The sequence below is a fragment of the Sabethes cyaneus genome, chromosome 2 (genome assembly GCF_943734655.1).
Source record: "Sabethes cyaneus chromosome 2, idSabCyanKW18_F2, whole genome shotgun sequence".
In the NCBI taxonomy this organism is placed as follows: domain Eukaryota; kingdom Metazoa; phylum Arthropoda; class Insecta; order Diptera; family Culicidae; genus Sabethes; species Sabethes cyaneus.
Genome location: NC_071354.1, coordinates 228765674 through 228780734, shown reverse-complemented (window position 1 = coordinate 228780734; position 15061 = coordinate 228765674). Strand labels below are relative to the sequence as shown.

The window sequence follows — 15061 nt, the reverse complement described above, 5'->3', positions numbered from 1 at the left end:
CTTAGTGATATCAACTACTAGTGTATAAGACAATTGCGGGGTTACTACTACGATCATATTGACTCTAGTCACTGCAAAAAGATGAATAAAAAGCGCAACGTTGCGTTATTCTTCTCAAACGGGGTAGGTGTGGTAGAAATACTACAGTCCCGTTAAGGCATGTACAATCAACAACATACAACATCTTGAATAAATTTGAGTAGAGTTTCAATCTTTTTTAATCTTTTTTTTTTGAAAACCAAACACAATTCCACAATATTTTGACTGTCAATCAATTGGTCTCGGGCTCATTTTTAGAAACCGTGAACTTGATCGTGGTCAGCTTCTGAAATTCGGTTTAGTTCAAATACAGCAACTTTGCTCATTGAACGAAAATAGGTTTCACCATCGCTTCGAAAGGTTTATTCAAAGGACTCGAGGTCGAGATATGTTCGAATCTCAACTGAGAGAACCTGATAGAGATGAAAGATGATATCCCAAAGGACCACTAGCCCCGCAAATGCTTTGTGCACCAACAATTCGCTGCGAAGTCGAAAAAAAATAGCAGAGCGCCAAGTTCAGTCAAAATGTAGCGTCAAGAGTTTGCTGTGAATTTATTTTAGAATTTATTTCTTAACAATTTTCTCAATAGCTCAATAATTACGGGGAACTTTTTTTATAGTATAATTTCTTTAGATTTCCGCGCATACATTATTTTCTACCTTGTACCTTATTTTCATCCCAAAGCGTTTATTGAATGAAATAATTTAGTAAAATTATTTTGCAAGATTATGCAAGCTAAAGTAAAGTCGAATCCTCAATTTATGAAAAACATTGTTGTTGTTTTTCATACGTGTCAGAATATGTTCAGCGCACGCGGTAATCTAGTGTGCTATGCGTGATGTATGAGTTCGAGTAGTTTTCAGGTACTAATTCAACACACAAAACCATACGTTTAAAATGAAATTGCAACGAAACTAAAAGAGATAGACATTTTACGTCAAAGAACAAATTCTAGCACGGTACTAGAGCTTTAAATTGGTGAATAACAGCGATCAGTTTTATCACACATTTTTAAGAAAAATATGATAAAAATGCCTTAAGACACACTTATTTCAAACCTTTTTGCTTTTTAAGAGTTATTAAATCTCATGAAGTTGGAGGTTTAAAAGCAATTTTTAGTACAAAGTTTTTTCATCTTTCGAATGAAGATAACAGAATTGAGCTAGCTAGCACGGTTTTTGTACCAGAGCTAATTTAAGGTAAACAAAACCGAAAATTAAAAATGTTCAATAACCCTGTAACGATTAAGATTTGGCCATATGCGTAGAAGGATTTTTTTCATCAAATATGATCCTCTATCACTCGCTTAAATATCTGCACTAAGCTACCTATTACCCTGTATATAATTCTAGTGCTCCGCAAGGTAGTAATTTGGGACCACTTTTGTTTCTTTTTAATTTTTTGTTAAGGCTTGACTATCTGTTGCAACGAGGATAGCTGTCGTCTTCAGATTCTTTTGGACACTTTCATAAACTAGTGCAAATCGAACTGGTATTTGACTATCAGCACCAGTGAATGCGAAGCTATGACGTTTTACCGTATTAAATCGCCTATTGTATTCAACTATACCGTTGTTGGTCAAGGGTCATCGTGCATCAAAAAGGAAGGAAGGAGTCTTTGAGGAAGACCCAAATAAGTTCAAATGGACAAGATTAAATTTGTAAGCCGAACAGACACAAAATAAATAAATGTACAGCAAATAAAAATATTGCTCACATACCGCAAACAGCTAAGCCAGACTGCCATACTAAAACCTTCATAAACTAAACCTTTTCGGGCCGCTTTCTGGCCGCACGGTGGGCAACCACTGGCCCCCTTCCGAACATTGATATTCTTATCAAAATCCGAAACGCTACATTTGAATTCAGTTCAGTTCAGCGTTCACGCCGTGAAGCTGCTCGTTTCGTTCAGTTCAGTTTAGTTTAGTTCAGTTCAGAGTCGAGCGCGCGAGATTCCTTTTATTCTTACGGTCATTATCATCATCAGCATCATCGTCATACCAGTTGCTGTAGCTGTTGTAGCTGCTGTTGCCGTCAGTGAAACGAGAAAGACGTTCCCAAGAAAGTGTTGTTGTTTTCTTTATTTCGGCGAGTGAATCAAGTGCGTTGCATTCTTGTGCTATTTTTACGCTTATTCGACGGTTCAGTGGGCGCCCACTGAAGGTCCTTTCACTGTCGTTGCCGGTTGGGTTCCCCTAAGTTGATCAAATCAAGTACGTGAACTCTACCAGGAGGTTCGAAGTCCTGTTCGGTCTTAACTATTTTTTTGTCAAAACGGTCAGGTTGCGAATTTATGTTGTTGCATTTCTGTTATCGCAATCGGTTTCACTCTAACCGCGCTATCAATCTATCCATCCGTGTGGCGTGATGGGTACCAAAAATTAATCATCCAAAGTACGCGTTGCTGATAGACGGAGACGATAAAAGTAAACCGTTCGAATCAATAAGCGCGAGGGCAACCGCGCGGCGGTAGCAATCGTCTGCCTGCCTGCCTGCCCGGTGGGGGAAACCGTCGTCGTCGTCTTCATCGCGCTGGCTGATAGCTGTTATCTGTGGCAAGCAATACTCTGCGATGCGATAAGCGCGTATTTTAAAAACCCACATTAATGCATGCCGTCGACTAAAGAGCGAGGCGCTTCTGGGGACAGTCGTCCGACGCCATTCGGCTGCCAATGTGGCTCAGCGCAGGCAGGACTGGCACAACAACAAAAACAACAAAACGGCTCAAGTGACGACGACGACGACGACGTTCGGACGGACTGACTGGCTAACTCTAGCTGTCACTTATGTGAGTCGTTGGTGTGTTCATGATGGCATCCTAGCCTGTCGGTGGGGTGTTCCTTAGATTTTATTTACGAAGTCAATTGATTCGATATAAATCAATCGGTATAAGTTTTTGTTTTAATTGTGAACGGTAATATTTGGAGTGGAAGCAAAACAGGACACCCTAGCGATCTTTCAGCAGTGAATAATATCAAATATCATCAGTTAGTGTGCGCTGCTGCCTGCCTGCTTGCCTGCCTGCTGTTTAGCCAACCGTCGCGTTGTTGCCCTCCCGATCATTACAGCCAGTCACTGTGAGTGCAAATATACAAACATTCAGGGTATGTGATAGCAGCGGCAGCAGCAGCACCAGCAGCCGCAAAAAAAGAGAGTGAAAAATAACTACGTATAAAATTAGCCAGCGATGTACCGTAGAGCGGACCCGCCGATACTAGACACGGTCAATCTCGCGAACGAACGCCGCGATATGTGCGCCTGCCGCTACGGATGATACTTGCAGGCATGCAGGCGGGAAACACGACGATGATTAAGAGACAACCGATGCACTCTACCGGTGGCGGTGGCGACAGTGCGCGCGATCACCGTACCGTCCGGTCCGTGTCCCATCCGTCGCCCTGACGATCATCACAAAACGACGGCGGTGTGCGGTCATCCAACAGCAAGTAACAGCAAAACCGAGCGGTGTGATTTAATGCTAACAGTACATGATGCTAGCGGATAGATAGATAGATGGATAGCGGTTTCAGAGATTGACGGCATTCAAGCGGATCTTCGCGCCGGGAAGGTCTTTGACGCACCTCGCGGAAAAATGTCCGCGATGAAATTTTCTAAATTTACTGCCCCACTGTCGCCGCACGACGCCGAGTTGGTCGTGGTGGTATAAAGTATACTCGGAATATACCCGAACATAAATAAAACCAAAATCAAACACGACAACACGGGGACTCATGGGATGATAAATTTCGAGTGGTTTCCTCGTGGTCATTCTATACACATCACGGTCAGCTGAAGCGAGCGCACGGCACACGGTGGGCTTGGTGTGTGGAGTTACCTTGGTAAAATGGAATCAATAGCAATGTTTTGCATTGAAATTAATCTGAAGAATTATTTCAAATCATCTACCACATATGCGATGAAGTTAATTGAATGTAGTACTATATTAGAATTATTTTTCCCTTCATTCTCTACAACTTTTCCGTGTTCTTTCGAACAGGTTTTAAATTTATGACAGACCTGGGGGATGCGAATAGCAAGCAAATCCTTTCACAGATTTTGATAAATGTTATAACGAAATTAGTTTATTAGTTTAGAAAAATCATTTTATAGTCATACTTTTGGAGTCACCAGTGAAGAATTTGCTAGAAAGAGTGTGCTGTCCATAGCTGCGACCAAAGGTTTGTTTGTTTTAACATTTTATATTGAACAAATTAACGACTGATGCATTATCTTGCTATAAAACAGTTTTAATGCATAGCATTTCGAAACACAAAGATGCGAGCTTCAACGTTTTCTTCTTTTTGAAACCTACACCCACTTTGAATTTATCTTTTTCGGTGTAAACCACCTGTTCTGGAATTTACTAGAAGTCAGCTTTGACGTACGTTTCAGCATCTCCGTGTAGAGCTTTCTAGTTCGGATTTTGGCAACAGTTTGCTAGCGTTCATCACAGTTCGGGAAGTTGTGAACCGTATATGCATGTAATCCAGCTTTTACCTTGACTATTTGGAGGTAGCTTTGTCAAACGCCGACCTTCTTGGAAACATCACATTTTGAAATATTTTGGATTTCGGGAGCAATTAACCTTAACCGTTCCCTCCACCTTTTTATAAGCTGCTATTGGTTTGCTTCCAGTTTCTGGTTTGGAATGGTACCCAAGTGTTTTTGCAATTAAACTACCGCCACACCCTTATACAGAGTGCTAGGTAGTGTTAACACAATATTTCAGGAGATGATAAGGAACCTCATTTGATGAAAAAAATCTCAATCGTTACACAGTTATGAAACATTTTTAGTTTTCGGTTCTGTTTCCATTAAATTAGCTGTAGTACAAAAAGCATGCTAGATGGCTCAATTCTGTTGCTGCGCAAATCTTACATTGAAAATTGCCGTTAAACCTTCTACTTAATGAAATTTAGTAATCTTTCAGAAACAAAAAGCTTTGAAATAAGTGTTTCTCAAGGCGTCTTTATCAAATTTCATCTAAAAAAGTATAATAAAGTTGATTGCTTTTATCTACCAATTTGAACCTCTGATACTGTTCTACATCTGGCTCTTTAGCGTGAAACTCTCTTTTAATATCGTTGCAATTTAATTTTAAACGTAACCTGTTGAGTGTTGAATTAGCATCTGAAAACTGCACGAATTCATACTTAGTGCATAGCACACTAGATCACTGCGTGCAACGGACACGGTCTAACACGTACGAAAAACAACAACAGCCACAATCATGTTTTCTACAAATTGAGGGTTCGCATCCACTTTGGCAAGCATAATCTTGCAAAAGTCAAGCCGCTTAGCTTTATGCGCAGGCAGCAGTTCTTGAATCTGTAGTTTGGAAGGGAAGCATTTTTACCCGGTTCAGCACGCTCCACACCTTCCAGTGTGACACAGGGCTGTGCCGCTTCTTGCCTTGTGCATATCTTGGGATCATTTCCCACGTTCCGCAAAATTTCATGATGAATCGGTGACGCCACTTTTTGATGCTGCTCTTCTTGAAGCCTCGTTGAAAACAACGCTTCTTCTCGGAAGCAACAGTGCGTTGTCGTAAAAGACCCTGAATTAAAACCGTTGTGAAACAAAACGATCACTTCCGGATTTGGTAGTCAACGGTTGGAAAATCTACAACCATACTCCTGCTGGGCTGTCGTTGTTACACAATTAGCGAAGCAATAGCAAAGGTGACTGTTCACAAGTTCTTCCGGAAAATACATTTCTACATAATACATTCTGCATACATCCGTTTCTGCACGGTTTCGCCCTTTAAGCGATGATTTCAATTTATTCTATTGATGTGCTGAGTAAATAATATACATAATTATTTTATATTAGGTAGAAAGCGGACGAAAACCGAGGAAAGGAAATGAAGCAAACCGAATTGAGGAAAGAGAAAAATAATCCCAAACACAAACAGAAACTGGGGTACCTACCTTTCAATTTTAACTTAACAATGAAAGTGTTATTTGACATTGGATTGTAAATTGGAATTGTATTGAACTTCAATTCGAACCTTAAATAAGCCATGAGGTCGGATTAAAGTTTAATTCGAAATTTTAATTCAGGCTAGGCTTCAAATTCGCCTTGGAATTGAACTTAAAGTCAGACATGGAATTGAGACTTCAATTGAGGGGGTTAGAAGGAAAGGGGTGTAAGTGTCAAAATTGAAAAAATCGAGATAATGATAGGAAACGATACTTTGAGCATGGTTTTATGCATGCTAGAAAATTCATGTCAAAATTTTACCGTTTAATGACTTTTTTAGAAACATGAAAAAAAGAGCAAAATAAAAGTTGGGTTTCGCTTGGAAGGAAAGGGGTGTGTAAGTGCAAATAACATTTTCAAAAATGTCTTATATCTCCCAAAAATTATAAAATGCTTTTCCAAGATTTCAATAGAAATTAATAAAGTGAAGTTAACAGAACCATAGTGCGCCATTAGTTTTGTATTTTAACCTGACGAATTTTCTAGCTGACTTCTAGCTTAACTTTGGATCCGATTTTCTCGAAATATACTTTTTGTCACTTACACCCCTTTCCTTCTGAGCGACTCAATTAGACTTTTAATGGTACTTAAATTTGCGAACCATTGCACATTGAACTTCAAATTGGATGCAAGATTGAAGTTGAAATGGAACGTGGGACATGAGATGGGATATGAAATGTAACTTAAAATGGGACATAAAATTGGACTTGAAATGCAACTTTTACTTCAAATTGATTTTGAAATTGTATTTGGTATTGGAGATGAAATTGAAGTTGAAATCATATTTTAATTTGTGAATTTGGATTTAAAATTCCGCTTGAAAAGAAACATGAAATTACAAACTCAATGTGGGATAGGGGGATAAGATTTAACATTGAAGTAAAAACAGTATTTTTAATTGGACATGAAGGACCTGAAATGGGAAAAATTAGACATGAATTTGAATTAGACATTGAAATTGATCTTCAAATTAAACTTTAAATTGGACTTCAAATTGGAAACAACATAAAACCTGAAGTGAAATAGGATTTGAATTTTACAATAAATTAATCTTGACATTGGATTGGGCTCAAAATTGAAGTTTAAATCGCACTAGATTTTGTGAATTTGTAGTTGAAATTTGATTGAAAAATAGATTTGATTTTTAATCTAAAATTAAATTTCGAATTGGACTTTGAATTAGAAATGAGAGAGGACTACAAATGGGACATCAAATGGGATATGTAACAGGACATGGAATTGGACTTGCAATTGAACTTGAAAAGGGGCATGAAATTGAATTTGAAATAGGACTTAAAATTGGATTGAAAATTGAAGTTGAAAAGGAACTATAAATGGGACATTAAATATGACTTGAGGTTGAAATTTTGCTTCAAATTGGACTTAAATCGAACTTTAAAGTGGACTTGAAATGGGGTTTTATATATGAAATCAACTTAAAAGCAAAGTCGGGGTGCTAATTCCGTTAGCGAAATTTGAACTTTTTGTTTTTATACGACAGACTTCGCAACCAGCTGTTAGAATACAAGACAGTGCGGGGTCAGTGCTACGATCCTATTGACTCTAACAGCCTCTCCCAGCCGAGATTCGAACATACGACGACTGGCTTATTAGACCAGCGTCTTACCTCGAGGCCAACCGGGAGGCTCAACTTAAAAACGGACATGAAATTGAAACAAAAATTCAATTTGTGATACGACTTAAAATTGAAGTAAAAACAAAATTTTGAACTGGACATGAAGTACCTATAATGGGACAAACTTCAACTAAAAATAAATTTGAATTCTCGTTTGAAACTGAACTTGAAATTGAAATTGATCTTTACATTGGACTGCAAATTTGACTCAAAATGGGATTTCAAGTAGACTAATTGGATTTGAATTTGGAATAAGTTGGACTCAAATTGAATTAGAAATTTCACCTCAAACTAATTGAAATTGAAGTTTACTGTAAATTGTACTAGATTTCGTGAATTTGTAGTTAAAATTTGACTGGGAAATGGATTTGAATTTGAAATCTAAAATTGAAGTTGAAAAATATCGAATTGGATTTAAAATTGAAGTTGAAATAGGACTTTGAATTGGACACGAAAGACGAATACAAATGGGACATGTAATAGGACATGGGATTGGACTTGCAATTAAACTTGAAAAGGGACATGAAATTGAAACTAAAATTGGATTCCAAATTGAAGTTGAAAATGGTACTTTGAATGGGATATAAAATAGGTATTAAACTTAGGATTTCACATCAAATTGGACTTAAATTGAACTTCAAAGTTGATTTAAAATTGGATTTGTGTTTAGATTTGAGTTATACTTGCTTCACCTCAAATCGAACTAGAAATTTGATTCTAAACTAAATTTGAAGTTGAAACTCAAGCGGGACTTTAAATGGAGCTTGAAATCTATACCTATGAAAATGGATTTCTGTCTGTCTGTCCGTATGTTCCTTATAGAACCGAAATCTGCTGAACCGATCGGCGTGAATATTTGCATGTAGGGGTTTTTGAGGCCGGGGAAGATATTTATGATGGTTAGAGCAGGGGGGCTCCCATACAAATGAAATACGAATTTCTGCATAACTCGAGAACTAATCAGGCAAATGGAACAAAATTTAGCATGTGGGTGTTTTTGTAGACAAGATTTTTTTCTATGGTTAATTGAAACCCCTCCTCTCTTTTGGAGGAGAATTATGATCCCTTCCCACTTCAAATTTCCTCTTAACTCGAGAATTAAACAAGCAAATGGAACCAAATTTGGCATGTGAAGGTTTTTGGAGGCAAGAATTTTGTTCTAGGGGTCAGTCCCGGCGTAGTGGTCTGCATTCACGCCTCTCCCGCCGAGGACCCCGGGTACAAATCCCAACCCCAGAACCCCAGAAGTCACGAATGACCCAAGCTATGGTACTATAATCTAACAAAAAAAATTTCTCTGGTGAATTCGGAAGGGGGCTTCTATACAAATGATATACAAATTTTCTCTCAACTCGAAAACTAATCAAGCAAATGGAACCAAATTTGGCATGTGGAGGATTTTGGAGGCAGGAATTTTTTTATGGTTTGAGACCCCTGTGGTACCACACCCCTGGTACCACACCCCCGTGGTAGGGTATTAAAATGAGACATGAAATGGAACTGGTAATAGGATATGAAATTGGACTTGAAATGGGACCTAAAATTTTACTCAAAATTGAACTAATAGATCACATCACGAGGAATCTTTTTGTTTTACACTGAAGCCGTTCTTTAGGCGTTTTTATGCGTTATTACACTCCAGTGGAAATGAATAAAGTGTTGAGATTAAACATAGACGTCCTGATGGTTTAAATGGACTAACACACTCAAACGAACACTGAGAGTTGTGGTTCGCTTCCACTTCCACCATTTACTCTTTCCCAAGAAAGAAAACGTAAAGTGTAATTGCTATAGAGTGAAAATAAAAAAAGAAAGTAAAACATTAAAGAAAGAAATAACGAAAGAGAGAAGAAACGATATACTTAGTGGAGTACGATGTGGTGAAGATGTGAAGATGATGAAGATGATGAAGATGAGGAAAAATATATGAACAAAGAGGTGAAAAGAGCGAGATTTATGTGTTGCACAAAACAAAAGCCAAATAATGAAATGACGCCGAAAGGCGAATGAAAGCGAAGAGACGGATGAACGAAAAAACGAATATATAGTGAATTATAAAACGGAATGAGATAGTGAAAATGGTGATAAAAGGACAAAAGAAATAAACAACTAGAGAAAGCTATTAGGGAGATATCTAGAGAGAGAAAATAGGAGAAAGGATGAAGAGTGGAATATGAAGAAAGAAAAGAAAGAAAAGAGACAAAAGAGTAGAGAAATGGAGATGACGAGGTGAAGTGAAACATTTGACGTAAGAAAAATCAAAAGAGCAATAAAATGAGAAACGAAATGGAAGGAAAAGGAACACAGTTAGAGACAGTGAAAGTAAAAGATTACAGAAAGAAACGAAGATAGAGGAAAGGCAGAATGATTGAGACGGAAAGAGCGTGGCAAAGAGAAAAGAATGGAAGCAAAATTATATAAATCGTACTAATAATATGAATGAAAGAAGACATGATGTAGATAAAACTGCGTAAACAGCATGATGAAATCGTGGAAACGAAGAATTGATGAAACGATACAGATAATGAGAAAGATTCAGGAGAAAGCTATCTTGATTTTCCTATTTGTTTTGAATATGACGTAGAGAATTTGCCGATTACTCGTAGTAATCATTTGAAATTTTGAGCTGTGTTTCAAATAGTTTCCACTTCCACGTGTCCATGATAGACGGACGAAATCTTGGATATGACGAAGTGACGAAGTTTCCGTATGACGAGCTGCTGCTGTAACATGAAAGATTGTTTTACTAAGAAATGTAAATTCCGAAATATTTTACCTGCCTGATGCACATCCACATGGCAAGAATTTAACTCATACTCAAAATTAAGCAGTTACAGCTATAATCCCTTTAAAACCTCAAAATAAAATATTGATCGTATGACGTATGAGGAAGAGGATCAGCCTCCTTGTGTCAGGTAAAAAAAATTAGCTCTTCAGAAAAAATACTAAATATGTGGGTCTTGAGACGGAATGAGTGGGTGGATGAGAAAGAAATGTTCTACAAACTTTTTTTCGTTTGTCATTTCTAATACTCTACCTTGATATTTTTAAATCAGATATATTACAAAATTCAAATAAAGTATGTAAGTTACTCGGAAAACAGGTTTTAGTTTAATGGATTTTTCTAGACTTCTAAAATCTTAGACTTTTTAATGTAAAAATTACCACAATTCGCAGAATAATTTTCGTCGCAATTTTCCCAAACTCTTGTTTTTGAAAGATGATAACTCTTAAGCCCGTTGTTGAAGAATGTTGTAATGTTGATACCAAAAAGTCAAGGAATCTATTCTAAATACATTTTTTATGTCGTTTATTTAATAAAAATTTCAGACTCTAACAGCTCTAAAAGCGTTAGAAGGTGTATCTACATCTCTTTCAATTGACGGCAAACATAAATGAAGAAACAAGGAGTCACCCTGGATTGTGGGAGTTAACCCGCTAAAGCTCTGCTTAAGATCAGTCGCTCACGAACCGGCAACCCTCGCAAAAAATTTTGTGCCACAAAACACACCCATCGAACCCACCGCTACAGGTTGTGGAATTTTGCTCAAAAGCTGTTTACAACAGCAGCGCAGCACAGCACAGCACAGCTCACCGAGAGCAACACGGCGTGCGATTCGCGGATGTGTTTTGTGTTGGTGGTGGGCTGATATTGGCTGGCTGGCTGGCGAATATTGTGAGTTGGTCGAAGAACCGAGCGACGACGAAGACGACGGCAGCAGCGTAAGAATGAGACTTGATGGCGTTTTCATTTTGGTGGGCCATTTGGCTTCTTTGTACGAGCAGCTTACTTAAAAAACGACGGTTCGTTGGCACGTTACACGGATAGAGAGACCGCGGCGAAAATGGTCAGGGTGAGGGTGGAATGCACCATTGCCGCTCTGGCAGCAGCTCTGCTTTTGGAATGTAGGGCAGGTCTATAAGGGCGCCGCCGCCACCGACGTCGTCGGCCGGTGGGGTTTTGGTTGGATGGGGGGCGAACGGCAAAAGGGCGGACGAGGCGAGAGGAAAATACTTCGCCCACTGAGAGTGTCATTTCCTACGAATGTTCGCTCTGGTACCAAGAAGTAGCAGTAGCAGTGACTGACGAGGAAAAAAACGGCTACGGCTAAAAGGCTGTGCGAGAATACAAGACAACACGGTCGATTTCGTGTGTGTATTCAAAACTGTAACGTGATCGGCGATTTTATTATTGCCTTCGCGCTACCGAGTCAATTCAAAGTGAGATATGTCGGTTTTGTTTTTTTTTTTATTTTTCGTTCGTCAATTTCTTGTGTATGTTTTTCGTATTCGCACTTGGTTCAAGTCGCGGAGGGTGAACTCGCTGCTGCCACTGCGTCGTAATGTAAATCAGCGGGGAAGCGAAATTGTATATGAAATTCGCGCTTCGCCCGAACACATGTGCGCGGTTCTTATTTTTTCGATTTTGCCTTTCTTACATCGGTGATCGAAGAAGAAACGAGCTGAAATTGAGCAGTAACTTCAACGCATCACTGACTGTGTTATCGAAAAAAAACACTCGCTTACGTCACAATTCGTTGCTAAGGAACAAAGGCAAATGACCTGATAAAGTTCCAAAATTCCTATAAATAAAGTCCCAATCTTATCTGAGTGTCGAGTGTACAATCATTGCAAATACCTGTAGATTCATGAATAAATTCCTACCGCACAGTGCTGGAACAGCTCGCCACTCACTGCTGGGCGATCCAAAAGTGATCGCGTCGCCGCGGATCGTCGTTGTCGTCGTCGTCGTCCTCGTCGTTGTGTGTACACAAGCTCACCCGATGCCGTCATTCTAGTTTCGTGCACTGACTCTGGTCTCTGCTGGCTGCGGCTGGCTGGTCCGACTGCCGCCACCGATCGCGAGCGCATTAGAAATAGTTTCTTGTCCGTTGTTGGGCTGCGCGGTTGGCAAAAAGATTTTCGCTTTTTTTTCGCAACCAAACCGACCAACCAACTAAACCAACAACAACAACAGTACGTGCGCACAAAACGGAGTGGAATTCGAACCGCCCTTTGGCCGCTCGCTCGTTCGTTCGCTCGCTCGCTCGTCTATGCGTTAAGTAGTAGTCGTCTGCTGGTGTAGAACGCGATTAGTTCTCGAGACTGTGATTAGCGGGGAGCTTTGCAGTATATTAGCATGTAAACACGCAGCAATTATTGTCGTAGATTTTTTTTTTCGTTGCTCCGCACTCCTATTCGTTCGGTCTACTCGGTCTCGGTGTACTCTTCAATGAATACGATTACTGATTGCTCACATGCTGACGTAGTTCGCCGCTTTGCGCCTCGGGTCGGGATTCAGTCAGCCACTCCAGTATTACCAGTAGTTGGCGATCGTCGTCGGGAGTGTTGTTTTCTTTGAATCGCGCGGCTCATCGCTGTTTATACGCTGTTTACGCGCTGCGTGTTGATCTTCCGCTGAGCAGTCGAGTGTGTTGACAGTGTGTTACGTAAGTGTGCATGGAAACGTTACCAGCTGTGCGTACGTGTGAAGCCAAATGTCCACTTCTTGTCCATTTAAATGTGCTCAATTGTCATCGTCTTGCATACCTGCACTTCACTTCTGCGGCTGCTGCTGCTTGTGATCGATTGTTCCGTCGAAAATGTGCAGCAACCGCAGCGCCGCCGTTCCGACATCAGCGTCGTCGCCATCGTGCCGAACGAAATCACCGCTGCTAGTAGGATCGTCCGGCGATGATGAGTGCTTGTACCCAATTCGAGAAATTGAAAATCAAGGTCAAAGTCTATTCCTCCCATGTGTCGCCGTGCTCGCTAAGCGAATGTAGTTATTACTTCAGCAGAGAGCGATTATTTCATAATTTTCCGCACAAGCTAGACGGAAATAGGCGGAGGAGGAGGAGGAGGAGGAGGTGTGCACTAGCTTCTGCTCCTCGCTAGCCTAGCTTCGATCGTTTGTTTCTAGTGTTTGTATTTTTTTTCTTCTTTCCAATCACATTGCTCCCAGTGGTGCCAGAGATTAGAACGCTAATTAGATGCCACTTTGCAAACCGTTGATGAATAGTCATCGTTTAAACATCTAATTGACGTAACTATCGCTTCATAAATTACCTTAAATTGCTGTTACCTAAAAAGTGTGTTCAATTTGATACAGTGATCAATGCAATTTAGAACCGTTCAAAGTGCAACGTGAAGTTTTCATCAAATCTTGATGTCATATCGTCAACCACTTGTTAGTACAAATTTTTTTCTCTCTGATAAAAAGTTCATCCATTTTGTTTCAATTATACGATAGATAGCAGCAGAGGAGAGATCTACAAAAAAGTTAATCATATGTAAAACATTTTTCGTTAAAGATTTTAAATTCCACGCATAATAAGCAGGTGGAATTTGAAAAATAAGTGTAGAGGATTGTACCCTAAGATGTGACCGCACTATTGTTGCAGGGCTGTACCAATGGAATGAATGGACGCCATGTATGTACTATTGCGTTAATCATATCATGTAGTTGTTAACACCTTATTGCTGATTTTTGAATTTAGTTCACTGATTTGGTAATGCAAAATTCAAATTGGTTCAAAACTGAATTTTGCTACCTTGATACAGAGCAGTTTGGGTCAGCAGCAGACACGTTCCGTTGGGAGTTGTCTGCTTCAAAATGCTGTGTGATCGGTGCAAAACGCCTCAGAATTTTTACGTAAATAATGAAACTAAAGTTGTAAATAGATAAAAGCAAATAGTAACATTTGATAAAAAGGTTTTTTAAACAGTGCCAAACGTGGAATTTTGAAAAATGAACATTCTGTCGAAATTAGGATATTAGGAATGACACATGTGGCATAAATTCATCATAATTTTTAGTAGTTAGGCTGTTGCAAATCATTTTAAAAGTTTTTGTCACCCCCCCCCCCCCCCTTGGAAATTGGCTTGAAAAATCGGGGGGCAAAAAAATAATTTGTAGGATTTGAGTCAAATTTTTTTTTATCAAATCAATTGCCTGTGGGCTCTACAGTCTAAAAAAAACTCGAAAAATGAGTCTCCGAGTTGAATTAACGCTTCTAGCATGAAACAGAAATGGAAATTCGAACAATGGAATTTCCGAAAATCGTCCAAAAAAATTTTCCTTCGTTTTTGTCTTTTTCGTCTATTTTTACATAGAAAATACTAACGTATATATTATAAGCAAGAATAGATTCGGTATTCTCGTTTAAACCTTAAATAAAAATTCTTAAAATCCATGTTTTTTTTGCTCGATTAAACTCGATTCACTTTGCTTTTTTTTCGCCCCCCCTTCAGTGGCTGAACACCGGAAGGACAAAAACTTTATAAAATATTTGTAATGGCCTTACATATTGTGTATACAGGATAAACCAGTCAATATTAGGACACAAGATGCAAGATATTTTGACTAATACATGTACAGTATTGCCCCGATTATATCAGT

General features: G+C 39.1%; 1 protein-coding gene across 5 annotated transcripts in view; it reads left to right on the top strand.

Annotated features, from left to right (window-relative positions):
* Nucleotides 1–15061, top strand: part of LOC128738216 (uncharacterized) — a 114271-nt gene that overhangs the window by 60836 nt on the left and 38374 nt on the right. The window contains exons 1-2 of one of the 5 annotated variants that reach the window (XM_053833193.1): nucleotides 12592–13109; nucleotides 13913–14093. The exons of 1 other annotated variant lie outside the window; for it this stretch is intronic. The gene's annotated coding sequence lies outside the window, so the exon portion shown is untranslated. Of the gene's footprint in view, nucleotides 1–1977; nucleotides 2143–2169; nucleotides 2255–12591; nucleotides 13110–13912; nucleotides 14094–15061 lie in introns of those variants that run through there. 3 more of the 5 variants (XM_053833192.1, XM_053833194.1, XM_053833191.1) reach the window with 3 other exon arrangements.